The 18477-nt window shown below is 38.5% G+C and overlaps 1 long non-coding RNA gene across 1 annotated transcript; it reads left to right on the forward strand.

The window, feature by feature from the left end:
• Positions 1 to 18260, forward strand: LOC124178104. Its single transcript, XR_006869743.1, has 4 exons — positions 1 to 570; positions 4342 to 4352; positions 18100 to 18107; positions 18251 to 18260. It is a non-coding gene; the product is annotated as an uncharacterized LOC124178104 (long non-coding RNA).
• The last annotated feature ends 217 nt before the right edge of the window (positions 18261 to 18477 follow it).

Consider the following 18477-nt stretch of genomic DNA (forward strand, 5'->3'; position numbering starts at 1 on the left):
CTCAATTTTTGCGAGAAGAGTATATTTGTCATAAGTTTGTTTGGTCTGAAACTTTCGATCATGTTATGGGATAGAGGAGGACTAATTTGACGACCGGTTATCAAACCACCTATATACCGACCCAAGATGTGATTTGGGGGATTCGAGTCCGGCCTCGTCGCTGTCCTCGATCCGGGAATGATGGAAGGAATGATATTAAGATGGAGAAGATGTACCTTAACCCTTTCGGCCCGATCGGTGACTATGATCACCCAACGCCCGACGATCGCTCTGTCCGATTGGTGACCATAGTCACCCAACGCCTGACGCTCGCTCTGTACGAGCTATGACAATGGTAACCCAACATTTGACGCTCGTTATGTACGAACGGTGACCGTGGTAACCCAACATTATGTTATAATTTTTTAAGCATTTTTTTTAAGAGCGACTGCACTCGCTCTGCGTAAGATAGCGTGGTATTGTGCGTCTGACGGGCGCTTGCAGTTGTTCCGCAAGTACGGACGCTTGCCGCGACTGCTCGGTCAGCGGGGACGGCGCGACGTAGAATGCGTCCGTAGCGAAAGGGTTAAGGTTGTATGAAGGCTTTTATTAGAACTGATAAATGTGTAATTGCATAACTAGGTGAAGTGAACTATAAATAGGCAACATGATTATTTAGACTGGAACTGAGGTTGAACTTAGAAATTGGAGTTGAGGTCGATTATACAAACGCTGGAATAGATGCGATTTCACGAAGGTTGGAATTGAAGTATACTTGATGGAAGGTGGAGTACGAGTGTATGAAAGGTGCGAGAATTCAGAATATTGGGGAATAGAATTAGGAGAGTAAGGGCGATAGCGAGTGGCGTGAGTCTCGATAGAAATGGGAGGATAGGATGGAGACTATAACGTTTCTACGATGAATGTTGAAGAGTTAGTAGGTAGAGACAAGAGGTAGTAAGAAGATGAGGGAGACGTATGGCGGAACGCCGGATGTAATCGTCACACGAATTTCATATGTTTTCTCACAATATGATATTGCTTTGTTTAAAAAATTTCTAAGTTGTTTGATTCGACCATATAATTAATCTAATTTAAATGACAATACTACGTTTATTCACCCTCATTTATACAAATATTATTAATGGGAAATGGTTTGGCTAGAAAGTTTTGCATGTAAATGTAGATACAGAAGTAGCGTTTATTCTTTTTCATTCAAAAATATCGACTTCGAAAAGAGCGACGATTTTGCCAGAAGTATTTTTTGACATGGGACGTAATTTCTTGTCCAAAAGCATGTACAAAAAAGAATTAACGTCTTCTGAGCATATACCGGGACAATCTCTAGAAACTATACAGTCGATGCGCATGCGCGAGTTTCATCGGCTGCTCGGGCAGGCTGGCCACTCCGAGTTTCAGCTGTCAAACTCTGTTCCTGGCGGCGATGTAGTTCATACGAATTTTTGAGGTTAGAATCTCAAACAGTCGAAGTAGTGACTCGGAAAGTTGATTCTTCAAAGAATGGTCGGAACTTGATGCGAATGCTCTTTGAAAATTGACTTTATTCGACTGAAATGAAAAATCTGTTTATATGTTAGGCGCTTGGAAGAAACGCTGCAGGTAGGTACGAACACTTTATTCGATCACTTCCATTATTTCGTACATTAGAAATAACAATGAAATTTTTTTCTATCAACAGGTGATACGGTCAAAATAATTACATCGCTAATATTCACTGTTATCTGCGTATTCAATTTATCACACGTACAAACAGATCATGGCCACTTTCAAGCAACTAAGCAACTTTCTCACTCTCTTGTAATGTCAGGCGGTAATATTGAATTTCACCACTTTTGTGAATGAGACTCTAAACCGAGCGTTCAAGAAATTTAAATATCTCGCTATCTAAGATAGAACTGTGAATCTGTTTTTTCTTGAAAATAGTTCAACAAAATTTACAAATAGTCGATAGTCAACGTATTTTTTCCGATCTATAAATTATTGCTACTACTATTAAAAATTTTCCAATGAATATCAGAGTTTATTTCGCAAATTTCTAATGATGTTCGATTAAATAAATGAAGGGAACCTAATACTCAGATTGAAAATTTAAGTAATAAGTAAGTATAAGATAAGTGCAACTAGCTAGCCAGATGACACCGTCAACAAAGATTAACTTTAAATACATTTTCGATTGAAGTTATTTAACATTTCTAGATTTGGATTGGTTCAGTTTGCCTAGCAACATCCAACCCTACAATCTAATTCAGGCTTGAAAGACTATTCACCTGAATCTCATACCACAGAGAGTAAAACTAAGCCTCAAAATAAGATACCAAATTAAATGGTATAAAATTTGGAAAATAATGCTGGTCAATAATAATGCTTGAAATACAAAGGTGCACAGAGTGATTCCTTGGTAGAATGAATTAGCAGCAACGGTTAAGTAACAAACCAACCGATCAAAGTAAAATTATGGGATAATCAGCCACCATGATCCGTAGTGTATCCCGCTTTTCAATTTTGCCTCAACTGATGTTAAGAAGGTGGCAATGGCCTGATGAAATTCATTCTGGCACCTGATGTCCGACGGTACAACCAAGTTCGATAGTCACAATGATTGCACCGCTCGAGAAACCAGGATCCTTTCCACATAAACGTTTTGATCATCAGGTAAGGCATTATTTTCCGCGTGTTAATCAAAGTGTAAACTTCGAGCCTGCTGAAAAAAAAACGAATTTGATCATTGAATCCATGTTAAAATATTGTAATAGTCAAAGATCACGGAATTAGAAATTTACTCACATGCTTCCATGCCTGCAGACAACTTTAGTCCTGATTTGACAATGCATTATTTCGTACCTGAAAATATTAGAAGCTTTTATTATCAGACAGGAGCTTTTGATATTTTTGGATAGAACTACTTTCCAATAAAATGCACAAAACATAAATCGTGAATGAAACGCATTTTTAATTTTATGTAAACAAAGAATCTGTTTACAATAAACGTTGTTTTCACTCACCTACCTCCGTTTGTCCAGACTCCCACTTGTTAATGACATTCAACATTGAATTTCAGATTCCTTCTTTCAATAAATAACACCCAATTTCTGTATCATTTGATATTTACTTTTCCGTTGAATTCTTCATTGCGTCAGTTGAATATCTTCCGATATCGACGATGGTATTGCTGACCGATGCTTTTCTTCTTAGACAATTCACGCTACGTATAAATAAACAGTAACATAACCTCAATCCGCGGCCCTATACGTTAGAGATTTACAGCTCTTGTCTCATTTTTGGTACGTTGGCCCTCTGCTCAGCAGACGAAAGCATCGCCGCGGAGCGATTTTACTAGTCAATGAGATCGAATTATTTGGCGCATGCGCATTGACTGTATAGTTTCTAGAGATTGTCCCCGTATGTGTCGTAGAGTCAGCATTTCACTTGCAGGTCTCCTTAAAGATGAGGCTCGATGTGTCTTACCATTTGTTGATACCACTGCCAGAATTCTCCTCTGTCAGGATGAAATGGTTTGAGCACTCATGTATAAGAACAGGGTATGTGATTTTCACTTCCACGAATGAGTGAATAACTTTTATGTACGACTACGAATGTGATGTTCAAGGTAATTCACCGATATTGAAAAATTTAGCCTTGACCCCATGTTGAAAAATCTCGTAAATGACGTTTTCATCTTCGTAATGGTTGATCGTTCCTGATTGAATCTCCATCGAACTCTGACTATCTATTAAATGGACCGGTTTGCGTTAATTTATTGACATTACTTACAGCTAACTTTTTTTATAGTGAACTTTCTCGATAATGTTCGGAAAATAGAATCTCAACCTCAAAATGCGCATTTTGACTCTAGTACTACAAGGAACGTTGCATGACATGTAACAATAAGTTAAGAGAATTACACGTGTGTCAGAATAAAATTTCGAGTTACAACTGAAAAAGGGAGTTTCTCGAAAATTCTTTAATGTTAATTTATTTTATTCTTTCAGCAACTTTTTCAAATGCGTGTATTCTAGCGAGAGATAAAGATTTTTTAGGTTTTCAAACGCAAAACAAAAGTTTTTCTCTGATTTCAGCAAAAAAAAATTTATTTACATTCCAAATTGGTTCGATTTTTTTTCGTACCCTGAAGATAGGCATTAAAAATGCAATATCTAGAAGCTAAATGATTGATAAAAAAGAAAACCAATGACTGAATGCAAAATCGAGAATAAATTAAAACATAAAAACGTAATGTATTCATATGGAATTTAACATTTAGGATAGATAAGTGTTAAAGCGATGGAGAATTCTAAGGAGACTAGAGAAATAAAATAGATTAGAACTACTAAATATTATCAGATAAAATTGATGTGTATAATACTAAATAAATTTGAAATTTAAATACGTGTCACGTAATATCACTACCGAATTCAAGATCTGAATCAAGTTCAGCCTTCCGAGACATGTTTACTTGTATTATTTAGTTGATTAAACAGGAATCTTCAATATAAGCAGTTTGGAAGACGTTTTCAACACAAAAATCAACTTTTTTGACTTATAAAAATCATTTCAATTTTGATGTACGGAAAAAATCTACTGGTAACAGATGGTCCGGAAACTTTTCAAACAATTGCACTTTGTGGAATCAGTATGACGAAATCACCACGCATATTCTTGAAAACTCTCGGAAACTTGAACTAAAATCATAATATTATGAAAATACTGATGTATTCCTGTAGTATAGAAGCTTCTTCAACTGTGAGATAAGTTGCAAGTTGAATTTACTAGCGAACAACTTAAAATTTACGATATTTTGGGACGTGCGAGTCATTTTACGTCAAGTAGGGCGTTTTCCGTAATAAATTCAACTGTACGTTTCCGATCTGTTTGTCATTTTTCTTTAAATTCTACGTAAGAAAAATAATAAACGTGTCTCGGTATTTGGCATTGATTATAATCATACAAGGGTTCAGTGTATCTGAATTCTTAACATTTACGCTAATAATTAGGAACACGACCTCTTTCAAACCTTTATATCCTTTGGTTTTACAATTTTAAAAGACTTGAATTTTTAATGAACTTGAAATACTCAAGGTGCATTAGTACCTCATCTTTATAACCGTTATCAGTGATAAGAACTTTCTTTTGTTTTAAATAAATACATTGTTTATTTGTGATTCTGAAAATAAACTGATAGTTTCTAGATTGTGAAAATGAATAAATCAATAAAGCACAATTGTTGACTGATCTTACGCAAAGCTGGAATGTTACCAAATCGAAATCCATTACATATTAACGAAAATCAACGACTGATCACATTGGAGCTGGTAAGTCCAGACTTACATTTCTGGAATTCATTTGCATTTATTTTAGACATTCTTTATATATATATTTATAGTTGCCAAGCAATAATTAGGAAGCGATTGAATTATGCTATTGCAACAACCATTTTTCCCTCTGAAGCAAAAGTCCAGAGTAAAAGTATTATGCAACTAGTGCATAAAATAAAAAATGTGTGGCGAAGCCGGTCACGAGTGTTATTCAAGTGTTACGAGTGCGTTAAAAGTGACGCACGCACGTAATACGATATCTTTTTCAATATTATGCGGAAAATTCAAAACACCGGTCATAATAGAGAAATACAATTCAAAACATTTATACTCTCAGTATATGGGTGTAAGTTGCAAAGTATATTAATATATGGGTGGAAATTGGCGCACGGTAGCGGGTCCAGGGGCGCAGCCTCTGGTGGGGGGAAGTGGCATGCATCGAGGCCCCCATCAGAGGGGCGGGGAAGCAGAGCTACCACTGCTTGCAAAATATACTTTTAATAATTTCATTGAATTAAATATGAACGTCAAATTGATTATCACAGTATATGTTTTGTTTTATTTGAGGAGAGTAATAATATAAAGAGGATTTGAATAACGGAAATTTTTCATCGTAATAATTCTATTTTCTCGTTCCATGTAAATTTAACGATTGACGAATATCGAAAGTAGTTTTGAATATTCAAAATCGGTATTAACCTCGACAAGAAAAGAAGGAAGGAATTCATGAACGATATAAAAACACAATATTCAGCATCACATACGATACATTATATTTATATTATTATTCACGTGAACATTGTAAGGATACAGTATTGGGGTGATTCCGCAGCTTACTTTGGCGTGAAATGAGCTGGATTTGACCTTCGTATTTCACTCACACTCTATGAAAAAGTGCCATTTCGCGCACCGATAACAGTGTGTAAAATCAAAATAGTCAGCCAAACGAGCGGTTTGCGCACTATTCGGCTTCGCCTCGGCTTCGTACTGCCTTCAGACGAGTAGTGCACACGAAGCGAGTTTGGCCTCGCGTATCGAACACTATTTTTCTTCATGAATGTAATGCACAATCCGAGATCTGTGGAATTCACTCATAAATTACTCGCAACGGCTGATCTAATCTCTACAACTTGGTATACCCGCAATGACAGCAGTCCACAAACCAAACCGCTGGTGCCGCTAGATAGCATTAGTAATTACAGTAGTGCGCAAAGTATTTTTCACACCCATGGTAACATTTTGCTTACTGGTGAATTTATTTTGCGCACTGGTTAAAGGATATCGCACACAGTGCGGCAATCGGCCATTTTAGACGTCTGTAAACGGTGGGCAAATGAGGATTTTGCATGCATGAGCGAAGAAAAATTGTTATTAGTCACCGTTTCAACACATGATTCTCCAGGTAGGATCAGTGAAGATCCTAAAAGATATGCATCCTCAAAATTGATCTTGATCCTGATTACCAAAGTTGAATGAGGTAAAAAAAATTCATTATTGTAAAAAAATCTAATTGTCGAGAGACATAAGAGTCTCGCAAGAACTATGGATCGTAAGCAACTCGTTATCATAAAGAAATGTCTTTGAAAACATAAAAAAAAATCAATATAATAAGAAAAACTTACAAATCGACATTCGAGTAAATTGTGAGGTTATTTAGTGAATCCCTGTCATTCGTCAGCCCGACAAACGGATTATCTAATCTCTGGTCTGCAAGTGAGATATAACATAACCGATAAAAGAAGCGCCTTTCAGACTCACACAAAAGAAACATAGGAACCCATTGAGTATCAGCACCAACATTGCTGACGAGTACTACTATTCAAACAATCTCAAAATTTTTATGAAATGAAAAATAAGGCAAATACAGTATGAACTGAAAGGTATTAAAACTTCTTTGTAACAGAAGGTTAGTTGAAATCATTCATTTATTTTGTGACGAGGCGGGTTTTCCATCCCGTCATCGATCCGTACCTCGATTCCCAGGTGGAAACCAGTAGATCCAGCAAGCGAGTGGAGAGTCCTGCTGTGCCGTACGGATGACGATCAGAGCTCAATTTAAGTTTCTTTTTTTACTGCTAATGCTTGTTGTTTTCCTCGCAAAAATTCTCTGAGGTTGCTGACGCCGCCGTCATCACTGCCAAGCCCGACCATCCTGCTCCGTCTGCGCTGCCGACGAGGAAACTGGAGGAAAACACCTCCGACCGGCGGGGATTCCGAAGCCCCGGACCCAGTAATCGCGCTGTCGCTCGCTGATTCCCCGCTGCCACAGATGCCACTATTGCTGCCGCACCTGCCCACCTCGCTGCCATTGCCCAGGGATCGAGCTGCCACCACCCAAGTCGCCTCCAAAACCCGACCTTGCCACCCGGCACACATTACGACCACCTGAAACCTTCTCCTGGCTACCCCGAAACCGAGAGACCGAGCTTGAATCTATCGCCTTCGCCGATAGCAGCACAGCGCTGCCGCGCGGCGAACAGACCGGCAGCCTAGGATCCCTTGCGTCGTGCTACAACACGATGGCCTTGCCTTGCTAAGTCAAGTCGTACAGATTGTCATCTAGAGTTTGCTTGTGTTTTGTTGAGTCAAGTACGACGAAAACAGATTGTAATAGAATCCAGAGGTTACCATGTCAATTGCCGTACCACCTGAGGAACGCTACACCTGAGGCGAATTCATATTAAGCTGTGTTCAAGGTAGGCGGACGTCAACACGAATTTCGCTGGCTGTTAAGATTTTCCCGGCCGTAGGCCATCTTTTCAAGCAACAGGTAGCCGGCTGGCCCGTTCGGCCATATTGGTAAACGCCAGCCAGCCTCGTGGCGGCTAAGCCGATTTCGCATTGAATTCTTTTTTACTTGCTTATTAATTATCGATAAAGAGCTCTAAATCGTCGTTCCGTCGCCTTCTGCTGTTTCTGTTATAAGATTCAGAGATTAGAACCGTCGGGTGCCGTGCCGTGCCGCTCCTCGGTCGTGCCTTAGCTGGCGTGTGAGTGTGAGTGAGAAAGAGGGGAAGCGACTGTGTGTCTGCGCCCGTGCCGTTGATGCCGAGACCGAAATTTAGCTAGTTTTTTACGACGTAATTGCGAGCGATAGTCGCACGGCTTATATTTGCATTTGTTATGTTACTTATCACTTGTTTCGCACCTGTTATTGGTCATTACCTACCGCATTGTTTCTTTCCAAGTTATTTTGAACTGTATCGAAGCCTACCGTCCTCAATGAATTCGCTTGCCGTCTTATTTAGTCTTCAATTGTTCAGCCTTCGCCCTGCCTTATGGCTTTTGTAAAATAAACATGCTGGCGAAACATCTACAATCTGTTGATTTCTAATTAAACTATTTTATCTCCACGCCCACGCTCCCTTCACCGACCACTAGTCGGTCAAGTTTAGATGTCGAGTCTCGTCACAGCATGATATTGCTGCCTACTTTTGTTAAGAGACGCCGTTCGAGTCGGTAACTCGTGCGTTCAGCCGAATTTGTAGATGTTTGCGAGAGCGTTGGCTCTTTTTCGGCTCTCCGGAGCCTGGCGCCCAACCCCTGTTTTGCTACTATGAAATAAACCTCCATCTGTTATTTGCCGGGTTGGAGAACGCCTCTTTTGTCAAGTTCTCGCCGGACCGATCCCGTTTTCCCCAGGGCGAGGTCCAAAGCTCCTTACAATTTGTAAATTTCTTTTCTTATGATTTATCTCCTTCAATTGACTATTAATTCGGTCGTTTACTTAGAGTTTTCATAAAATATGACTGTAACGACTTGAGGGTCGTTTTTTCCCGAGCTTTTGCGCCTAAGAACAACCGAAACATCGAGCAGTAAGGTTCAATAAATGCGTGGTATTATTAGAACATAAGTTTCATGTTTATTGATTGGTTTGCAAGGTGGAGACGAAACGAATAGTTCAGGTGGTAAATGAGAAGTGCGCAGGTGACAGGTAAAGATGCAGTAACTTACGATGAGTAGAACACAGCGTGAGTGAATGCAGAAAGCATTCCTGATCGGGGTTCTGGGAATAAGAGAAGATGGTCGAGTATGCGCAAGACGTGCGACAGATTGTTGAGTCGAATAAAATGAAGAAGGCTTCTAGATGAGAGGGAAAAAGAATGAATAGTGAGTCTGAAGAGAGACTGAGCACTTGACACGAGTCTTAGTCGATTATTCACAATCAACTTATTTTTCACTATCACTAAAATTTCAAGATCATTTGAATACTCGTGCCCCATCAGCGATGTTGATTTTGATATTCATGGGGTTTCTATGTTATGTTTACTGCTATGATTTTGCACTAATCAGGTCATAACTCATGAACCATAAACTTGAAAATTCGTTTGCCGAACTGACAAATAACGAAAATTCACTAAATAATCGCACTATTTAATGGAATGTTGATTTGTATTTTTTTCCGAATCATATCAATTTGGCATACACTGTTGAAAAATTCTGCTGGAAATTTACAGCAATGCATACAAAACATTATTCCGGCTCGGTACTGTGAATTTACCACACCTGTAGTTGGTATTTGTAAGAATTTTGTTCTGCATATTTACGCATGCTGTTGTCGCAAAATAGTCAATCATCGGTGCAGTTATTTTGACAAAACTGAATTTCAGTGTGGCAAATTTCATTCCGAAGATGATTAAATTTAATTAAAGAAGGTAGTTTGGCATACCATTTGAATACGAAATTCAACAAAAATAATCACTCTTCGCGTTCGAAATTTGTTTTAAATGCACAGAAAGCATTATTAGGGTTGAGGATTGTCAATTCACACATTGTTCAAGAATCCGGTTCTGCATATTTGTCAGACTATTACCGCAATGTAATCAAACATTGGTGTAATAAATTTGATAAAACTGAATAATATTATTGAAATAATAAATTGCAATTTCAGTTTTCGAATAATTAACATCTTTCGTTATGAAGTAATGTACACGAATTATTTTTCGGCTTCGTTATTGTAAATTTAATAAATGGATGTATTACAATTTTCATTTCCAAGTATACTGATTGTACAATACGGTAGCGAAATAGATACGAAAGTCATTTTACTTTTTCCGTAGTGAATTCGGGACAAAACTTTACTCGAATTTCGTTCTCGAGCAGATTGAAATTATTGCACTTTTGAGTGATAATCGACGCCCTGCTGTATTGTGAAACCTTCCTAGAGGCATAAATGTGATTTGCGATGCAAAAATTCTGCTAGAACATCACTCCCATATGATTCTCTATAGAGGTTGTTTCAGTTTCCATTATAGGTTTGGAATATATGGTTCCCACAACAAAATTGCGTAGATATGAGTTTAATTTTCTATACAAGATCACGTATACCCGGGTACCCTCAATTCTGCGGCTCCAAAGTTTAGTTAGTCAAAGATTACGTTTGCAGTGAAACAAAACGGAGCAGCTACACAAAGCCGGTTGAGCTCGGCTTACTCAAAACACCGCGAGTACACTGCGGGCTCTTCCAATACTGCCAACCTAATCTTACACCAACTGAACTTAAAAGACTTAGAATCAAGAGCACCCAGGTTTACAAGTATATCATCGTTCGCGGTAATTTTTATCTAACGTCGAACCTAGTTTCCTACAGAGGTACGAAAATTAACAATGAGGTAAGTAATCTGTTTCTATTTTTTGTTTCATTGATTTGTAGCTGCAACTCTAGATTTAAACATGCAATCATCAAAAGTATTACATATTGTAGCTGAATCTATCACAAGTCTTTTGTCTTTCAAGTGTTAACCACAGGTTTTTTATATCAGGATGCGAGTGCATCGCAAATCCTAAACTTGAGGAATTTGTAGTACGGAAAAGTAAACCTGAATCTATGAATACTATTTTGTTTTTTAAGGATGTCATAGTCTCAATAGAATACTGGCTTATCTCAAAAAAGTTGATTTTTGGGAATTTGCCAAAAACGATTTCGCAGCTGAGATCTTATTTTGACTCTTGGGGTAATATTATTAGGATGTGAAGGATAATTCAATTACAATAAAGGTTTCCGACAAGTTTGATAACCACTTATTGAATCTTTGTAGTTTTTTAATTAAAAAGTTGTCATTTAATTTTTTTTTTTTAATTTCGAATATTTAGCTTTTGACATAAGTCAGTATATTTTTAGAAGGAAAGAAATATCATTTTGCTATAGATGACCTATTAAATTTACAGTCCATATTGTTTTAAGTTATGAATAAACTTTTTGGACTCTTTTAGTATTTAGTCTGTATATAAGTAATTAAATAAAACACTTTTGACAGATGAGCCGTTTCAGTCAAAGAAACGCACCATGGATATAAAAATAAATCAACCTTATCGAAACAAAAATATACTTCTAAAATTAAAAATTTTCAAAACTAAAAGCACGCGTTAAAAAATAAACAACAATTTCTGTGACAAATACTTAGAGATCAATTCTGTTAGATGTAAGTTCCGAAGCTTATTTATTAATAACAAACATACGACGGAACCTGCTTAGGAAATTAGTCTCAATTATATGTATATTTGGTTGAATAATTTGTAGAGTAGTTTTGAGCGAAGCGTGTAGTTCACAATTGATGAGTAAAGCTGTACGTAAGGTTGTTGAGTGTTGGAAAGACAGACTTGTTCGTGTCGAACGTTGAAATCGAAATGCTTGAGGTGAAGAGGATTAGACGTAACGTGTGCAAAATGGTGGGGAATAAAAGTAGCAGAGTCGGCAAAAAGCGAGTGGCGTGAGCCAGAATAGAAATAAGAGGATAGGAATGAAATAAGGATGCTGCAAGGGTCGTGGGAGAGTGGCAAGATGATGGAGACGTTTTGCAATATACCGGACTTAACACGTACGAGAGAAAAAATTCCGTTTTGGGAACTAAAAACATGTTCGAATTTTTTTTTCTGAAAATACGCAAAATCCTGGGTGCGGATATCAAGAAATTGCCCGGAGCCGTTGAACTCATCACTGAGAAATAAATCTCAAAATTCGAACTTTTTGTCGAAAATTCGGTACTAACTGGCGGAACAGGTGGAATTGAAATATCTGTCAAAATCGACCAGCGCCAACTTCACCCGAGTCCAGGCAGCGGTATACGATATGTTATTGACGATTCTGCACGATAACTTGCGTTGGACTGACTTTCTTTCTTTGCAGCTAGGCGAGCAGCAAGATTAGTAGTTTGAAAATATCTGCATTCAGACAAGCATGATGGAAACGTCCGCATTTAAAATTACCAATGATAATTAACATAAAAGTAGAATAACAGAAGGGTAAACAAGCATCTTGTTATCACCGGTTGCCGGTGGCAATTGTTGTAGCGCATAGGTTAGCGAACGCTTGCGCGTGGCCGATCCGGCCGATCAAGATTCCGCTATTACCGTTTGCCGACGACAAGATAATGTAGCGCAAAAATTGCAATTCTTTACTATTTTTGAGCTTCGGAGGGCCTCAGGTCCTTATGAGCGCACAGTTTGAACGAGTCTATCGATGATTCTGAAATTTCTGAAATGTCAAACGTGTTTCACGCCTCACATACGGATACTTTCTTCCCATCTAATATCCTGTGTAAAAATATACGAAACATGTTTTCTTGGCTATCGAGGTAGCTTAAGTTCGAAACGTAGAAAATTTTCCAGAATCTACTGGGCTCGTTCGGATTTATTACCAGATAACCTAGCTGTGACGCCGTATAAAGATGCGCTTTGGAAAATGATCATTGAATCAATCCGATTCTGTTGAAGTAGCGCCTGATTGACGAAGCATGAAGGAATAATGTTAAGGTATAATTCATCCACCTTTTACCTGTGCTTTTTCCATTTCGTAGGTGACAGAGACAGTATTTTATCGTAAGTTCAATCGCCATGCTTCACTTTCCATTTCAATTCAATGACAGTTCGTCAATGACAAAAACATCAACCGATGGGGAGATTTGATACCCAATTCTATATGATTCCTTACAGATATGGTAATGCAAATATTTGATTAGTCTTTACATGTGCAATGAAATATTTTGTTTCATTCAAAATATGTACAATGCGTAAATTCGCGAATCCCTTATTCTTTTGGGATTGCGCACATTATTGCACAGCGGAGTTATGCACCTTCGATACTCATTGTATGTTTATCCGTCCTCCTCGCTGAAGATTTTTGCGATGGATACTGGAATTTACAACGATCCGGGTGTAATATTTGCAATGTTGCCCGCTACATCTCATACATTCAAGAATGCGTAATTACTATTTACTGCGTAATAAACATTCGCCGGCATTGCTTCGTGTTTGCCTTTTCCGGTTGGACTCATCTCTTTCAAACTATCGTTGACTAGGATAATTTTTAAGAGTACTCGTGTCATTTCTTTCGGACCCTTACATAATCTCTATGACGGCGGCCATTTTCACATTGTTAACACACACGTCGTACCTTGTGCCTAACCTTACCTGACGATAATTTGAAAATTATAATTTCCTTACTAAAATAAATGAGAGTTTAGTGTCAAAATAATATTAGCAGATCGTTTTCCGCTACTTGGTGCTGTAACTTTTAGGAAAATTTCAAAAGTGTTGCATCAATTCGTTTCATTCACGCATTCATTCGTTTCTTTGTTTCAATTGCGACTGGATTCGCATTTTCTTCTCATAATATAGCTACACAACATTTGGTTGGAGACATTGAATTGATGCATTATTTACGGATCATTCAATGGATTATGGAATGAACTCGGTATTCTTGTGAATGGTGTATTTTTTCACAGATCACAAGTGCACCATCTCAACATACAAGTTTGAATTTCCGGATTGACGTAATTTGAGATACTGTATTCATGCGTGTGGAGATAATTTTTTTCTTTTTTTTTTCTTTTTTTTTCTGCGTACGGCCGAATCACTGGGGAAATTCTGTATGGACCACCTTAGGTAGGGTACTGTCACTCCCAAGAGTGTGGGACTCGCCTAAAAGAATACCCACTGAAAGCATCATCAAAAGCCGTTCCTTGCTGTCGTCCACACCCCACGGAACTGTCGTCGTACCTGTATTTGAGTATCAAATATCACGATTAGAAAAATACGAGTCACATATTTTGGTAAAATCAAATCTAACATTTTTGAAACGACAGATGCAGTTTCATGTACATCAAAATCAAACGAATGTGAACTTGACTTTTCACCATTTTCGTAACACCATTCTCACATTACAGAAACGCTGAAGCTCAGATTTATTTGCAATAAGAAGCACTCATTAGAGTTTTGTAGTATTTAATATGAGCGTTTAGTAAAAAGGAACTTATCTCGCGTTTCATGTTTGGTTTTGCCAGATTTTTATGTCCACCGATAGCCATATCTTGCTTATCCTCGAGACCCCACGGGACTATCGTCATACCTATTTTCAAAATTAAACAGCACAATAAGAAACATACGTGTAGCCTTTTTATGACAATGATTGCTATGTTATTCAAAAATTAGATACAGTTTTGTATGCGGTAGCAAACAAAAAGAGCCTTGACATTCCAACACTTTTGTTATAATATTTTCACACATCTCCGGCTCGAATTTTTTTTTTTGTTTTTCAACCCTCCAAATAACAATAATACTTCATCACAGTTTCGTGTCATCAATCATTGAAGATTTGTAAAAAGAATCACATCTCACATTTCATTTCTTGTTCCGTTGTCTGAGGTGATGCTCGATGTGCCCTTCGTTGTGCTGGACAGTGAGTGCGAGCCGTTTCCGGATCGACCCTCGTACCCGTTGTATCTTCCTCATAGGAATTGTGGCACACGCTTCGGCGATGCGCTGGCGCATGTCGTCTTTCGTAGAGGGGGCCCGTTCGTAGACGATTTCCTTGATTCTACTCCAAAATCAGAAATCACAGATCTGGTAAGCCCGCTGGCCACCTAACCGGACCTTTCGTACTGATCCACCGCTCCGGAAACATGGCATCCAGGATTGCCCTGTTTTCGTTACTGTTGTGGGCAGAGGCCCCGTCCTGCTGCCACCAAACCTGGTCCACAGAGATGGGGTTTCCGTCCATCAGGCGGGAGAATTCGTCGGTGAGTACGGTCCTATACTTGGCATACGTCAGATTTTCGTCAAGGAAAATGGGCCCGATGATCCTGTCCCCTAGTGCTCCAATCCAAACGTGGAGCTTCCAACGGTGCTGGTTATCCTGGTCGACGATCCAGTATGTGTTTTCTGGAACCCACCAACGACAGTTTTGCTTGTTGACGAGCTCGAGGTTTGTAAACAGCGCTTCGTCCGTGAAACAAACGTTCCTAAAAAAATCGGAATCTTTCTGTAGACGCTCCAGTCCCCAGTGACAGTACGTCAGCCTTCATTCGGGATTACCTGGGTATAGCTTTCGTACTGGCTGGTACTTGAACGCACGGTTCACCTCACATTCAATTTTTCGCAGAGATTCTCGCAGAACCTCTGTAAGGAATTTATCACTCCGTTCAGAAAGACCGAAGAGACAATCGTCGCATTGACCCCTAAATATACGCTGAATTTATATCCAGAATTCTCGTGTGATTATCTCATCTCTGATAAATCTCACCCAATAGTACGAGGAATGACGTGAAAAAAAAATGTCAACACAACTAAATGTCGCATCAAACCGAGGGGGAAATATGTATCTCGCTGAACTGACGATCCAATAGATTTGCGACTTGATTATAATTCACCTGAAGTAATGCAAAATAACCCAATTAATGAGAATTAACTTATTTACTAAATTTCACTGAAATATTGAGAATTACCTGACACATAACTGAATTATGGAAAATTATATCGAGTTTATTCAAATTACGTTGGATTCATGCCAGAATTATCTATTTATAAAAAGTCGGAATTGAATAAAAATGATAAATCAATTAGAATTTCGAAGAATAATTTAAAATTATTTAAAATAAAACCAAATGAATTAAAAACTTTTCAAACACACTTGGATTAAAGTGAGTTGTCAAGTAAAAATTGAAATTTACGAATTGAAATGAATTAAGTTGACTGAAAGAAATCCACCTCACTTGAAAAAATTGATTCAGAATAAAAAAATTAGGTTAATATACTAAACTATTTATTCAAATTAATTCAACTTGAACAAGTGTTGTGTCACACAAATGTCGAATTATCACCCTCTTGAATGTAACGAACAGCTCAGGTTGCCCGCGCACCATTGATCTGAATGTGAATAACTTAAAATACGGTTGATTCTGGTCAGTTGGAAATTTCCGAACACGCCCGAAGCAATATTTAGGAAATCATATAATCACGGGGTCAATCCGAAATTGATGGAAACACGAAATTGCATTTTTTGCGTTTTCACAGATCCTTGAAAAGGTTTGGATATTATTCACTCCGAAGCGGATACACGGAAAAATCTTGCACAACAATTGGTAATTTTGTAGATACTATCGCGTCAAAAAAATTCAAGAAAACCAATAATAGAGTGTTTAAATCAGCGAATTTGGCACGGAATGCCCCATACGTTCATTTCAGAATGAATTGAAGTACGGAAAAATATAACAAAGAAAAAAAAACATACGCAGTGGCCTCGCGAGGCGTCTGAGGCTCGTGTCTTCCTAAACAGCGTGTTCCACCGCTTCTCGAACGGGGCCATCCCGCACAAGCATGGTTCGGATCGCTGTTCTCTTGCTCGTTTCAGCTAGCCGTACTCCTGCTCCGTTGCCGCCAGTGTAAAGATGAAGTTTCGCCTATACGAATCATACATTGTTGGAAATTTTGTTGGAAATAAGCATCGTTTTCTTACAGGAAAAAAAATTGACGTAGCCGATATTTATATCACATAAGTGTTTCAAATATATTATTTAGGGAAATGGGCGCAAGCTGCACAGAATTTTAGTGCAAAGCAACACGCTCACGCAATTCTGGAAATTATTCCATTGCGATCATCGTACCTTCAAAAAAACTGCCTCGACGGTGGCTGCCCGTCTTCAGGAATCGCTTTCGGTAGATCCTTGACGAACCTGTGAGATTGTTCCAGGTCTCCGCCAGTATCCAAAGCATCCTGGTCTACCGCACTTCCCTGTCCATGTTAATCTCCAATTTTCTAACAACAACTATTGTAACAATACAGGTGCAATAACTCAACGTTAGTAAAAACAACCACCTCAAATTCTTTTCCCACGGTAGGATTGCTGATGTGTAACATCAACCACCCCACATTCTTTTCCCACGTTATCAACCACGCGACATTCCAACATTAATGGTTCTGAAAATTGTTTTTTACCAACGTGGATGTCGATATGTTATCATCCACGTGACATTCTTTTTGACTTGTAACTGTGATGTAAACTCTATGATAAATTTTGAACGGGTTAGGTCATGTCAGAGCGCAAGGTCGACCGATAGCTGCGGTAGTATACATTCAGAGCTATGGACCTGCGGTGTTGGGTGACTTTTGCTCTAGGAATGCAAAACATAACTCGGTTTAAGTACAGCTCAGTCGAGGATGGGGAGCTTTGGTTAAATGCTACATGAGCTTCGTATTGAAAAAAAATTCCCTCTTCAGAGCTAAGTTAAAGCTGTAACATTAATTCGTAAATATCCTTTAAAAAACAGTTTCTTTCAGTAGAATTTTTAGGATACAGTTGAATATCACTTCACAACGATAGTACAGTGATTTTATTCTACAGTATCGTAACCATTGTTGAAAGGTTTGTATGTCAACGATAAGCTCTATCTTTGAATTGTGCGAGATGGTGGGAACGGGTCATCTTTTATTCCAACTTTTTTACCGCACCACTAAGTGGGTTGTATTCGACAATACAATCGTGAAAAATCAAGCAATACGCCGATGTTTTAGCGGAAAAGGTGACTTTAGCTTCAAATTCTAGACGGATGTCGACAGGTCCGTAGTTCAATATCATGCAGAGCGGTATCATTACGTCAAAATTACCCTCATCGGTTAATTTTTTCTTCTCTTCTACATCAAGCCATCAAGCGTTCTCCATCAGCCACGTCTGACCAGAGAGCAGGGAAGCGTACCCCTTCATGAAACTTGTCAAGCCAACGTTTTTCCTTCTATCAATCTCTACTGCAATAATTTCATAGCGAATTTCTTCAAAGAAATGACAGATCGCGTTGTTTACGAGCTGTGTGTTCACATGAGCTGTACCATCAGGTTTGAGGTGTCGTCCATGGATATCCATTGCATAATATGCATTGATCTTAATGCCTGACG

Source organism: Neodiprion fabricii, chromosome 3, assembly GCF_021155785.1.
Source record: "Neodiprion fabricii isolate iyNeoFabr1 chromosome 3, iyNeoFabr1.1, whole genome shotgun sequence".
NCBI classification, from domain to species: domain Eukaryota; kingdom Metazoa; phylum Arthropoda; class Insecta; order Hymenoptera; family Diprionidae; genus Neodiprion; species Neodiprion fabricii.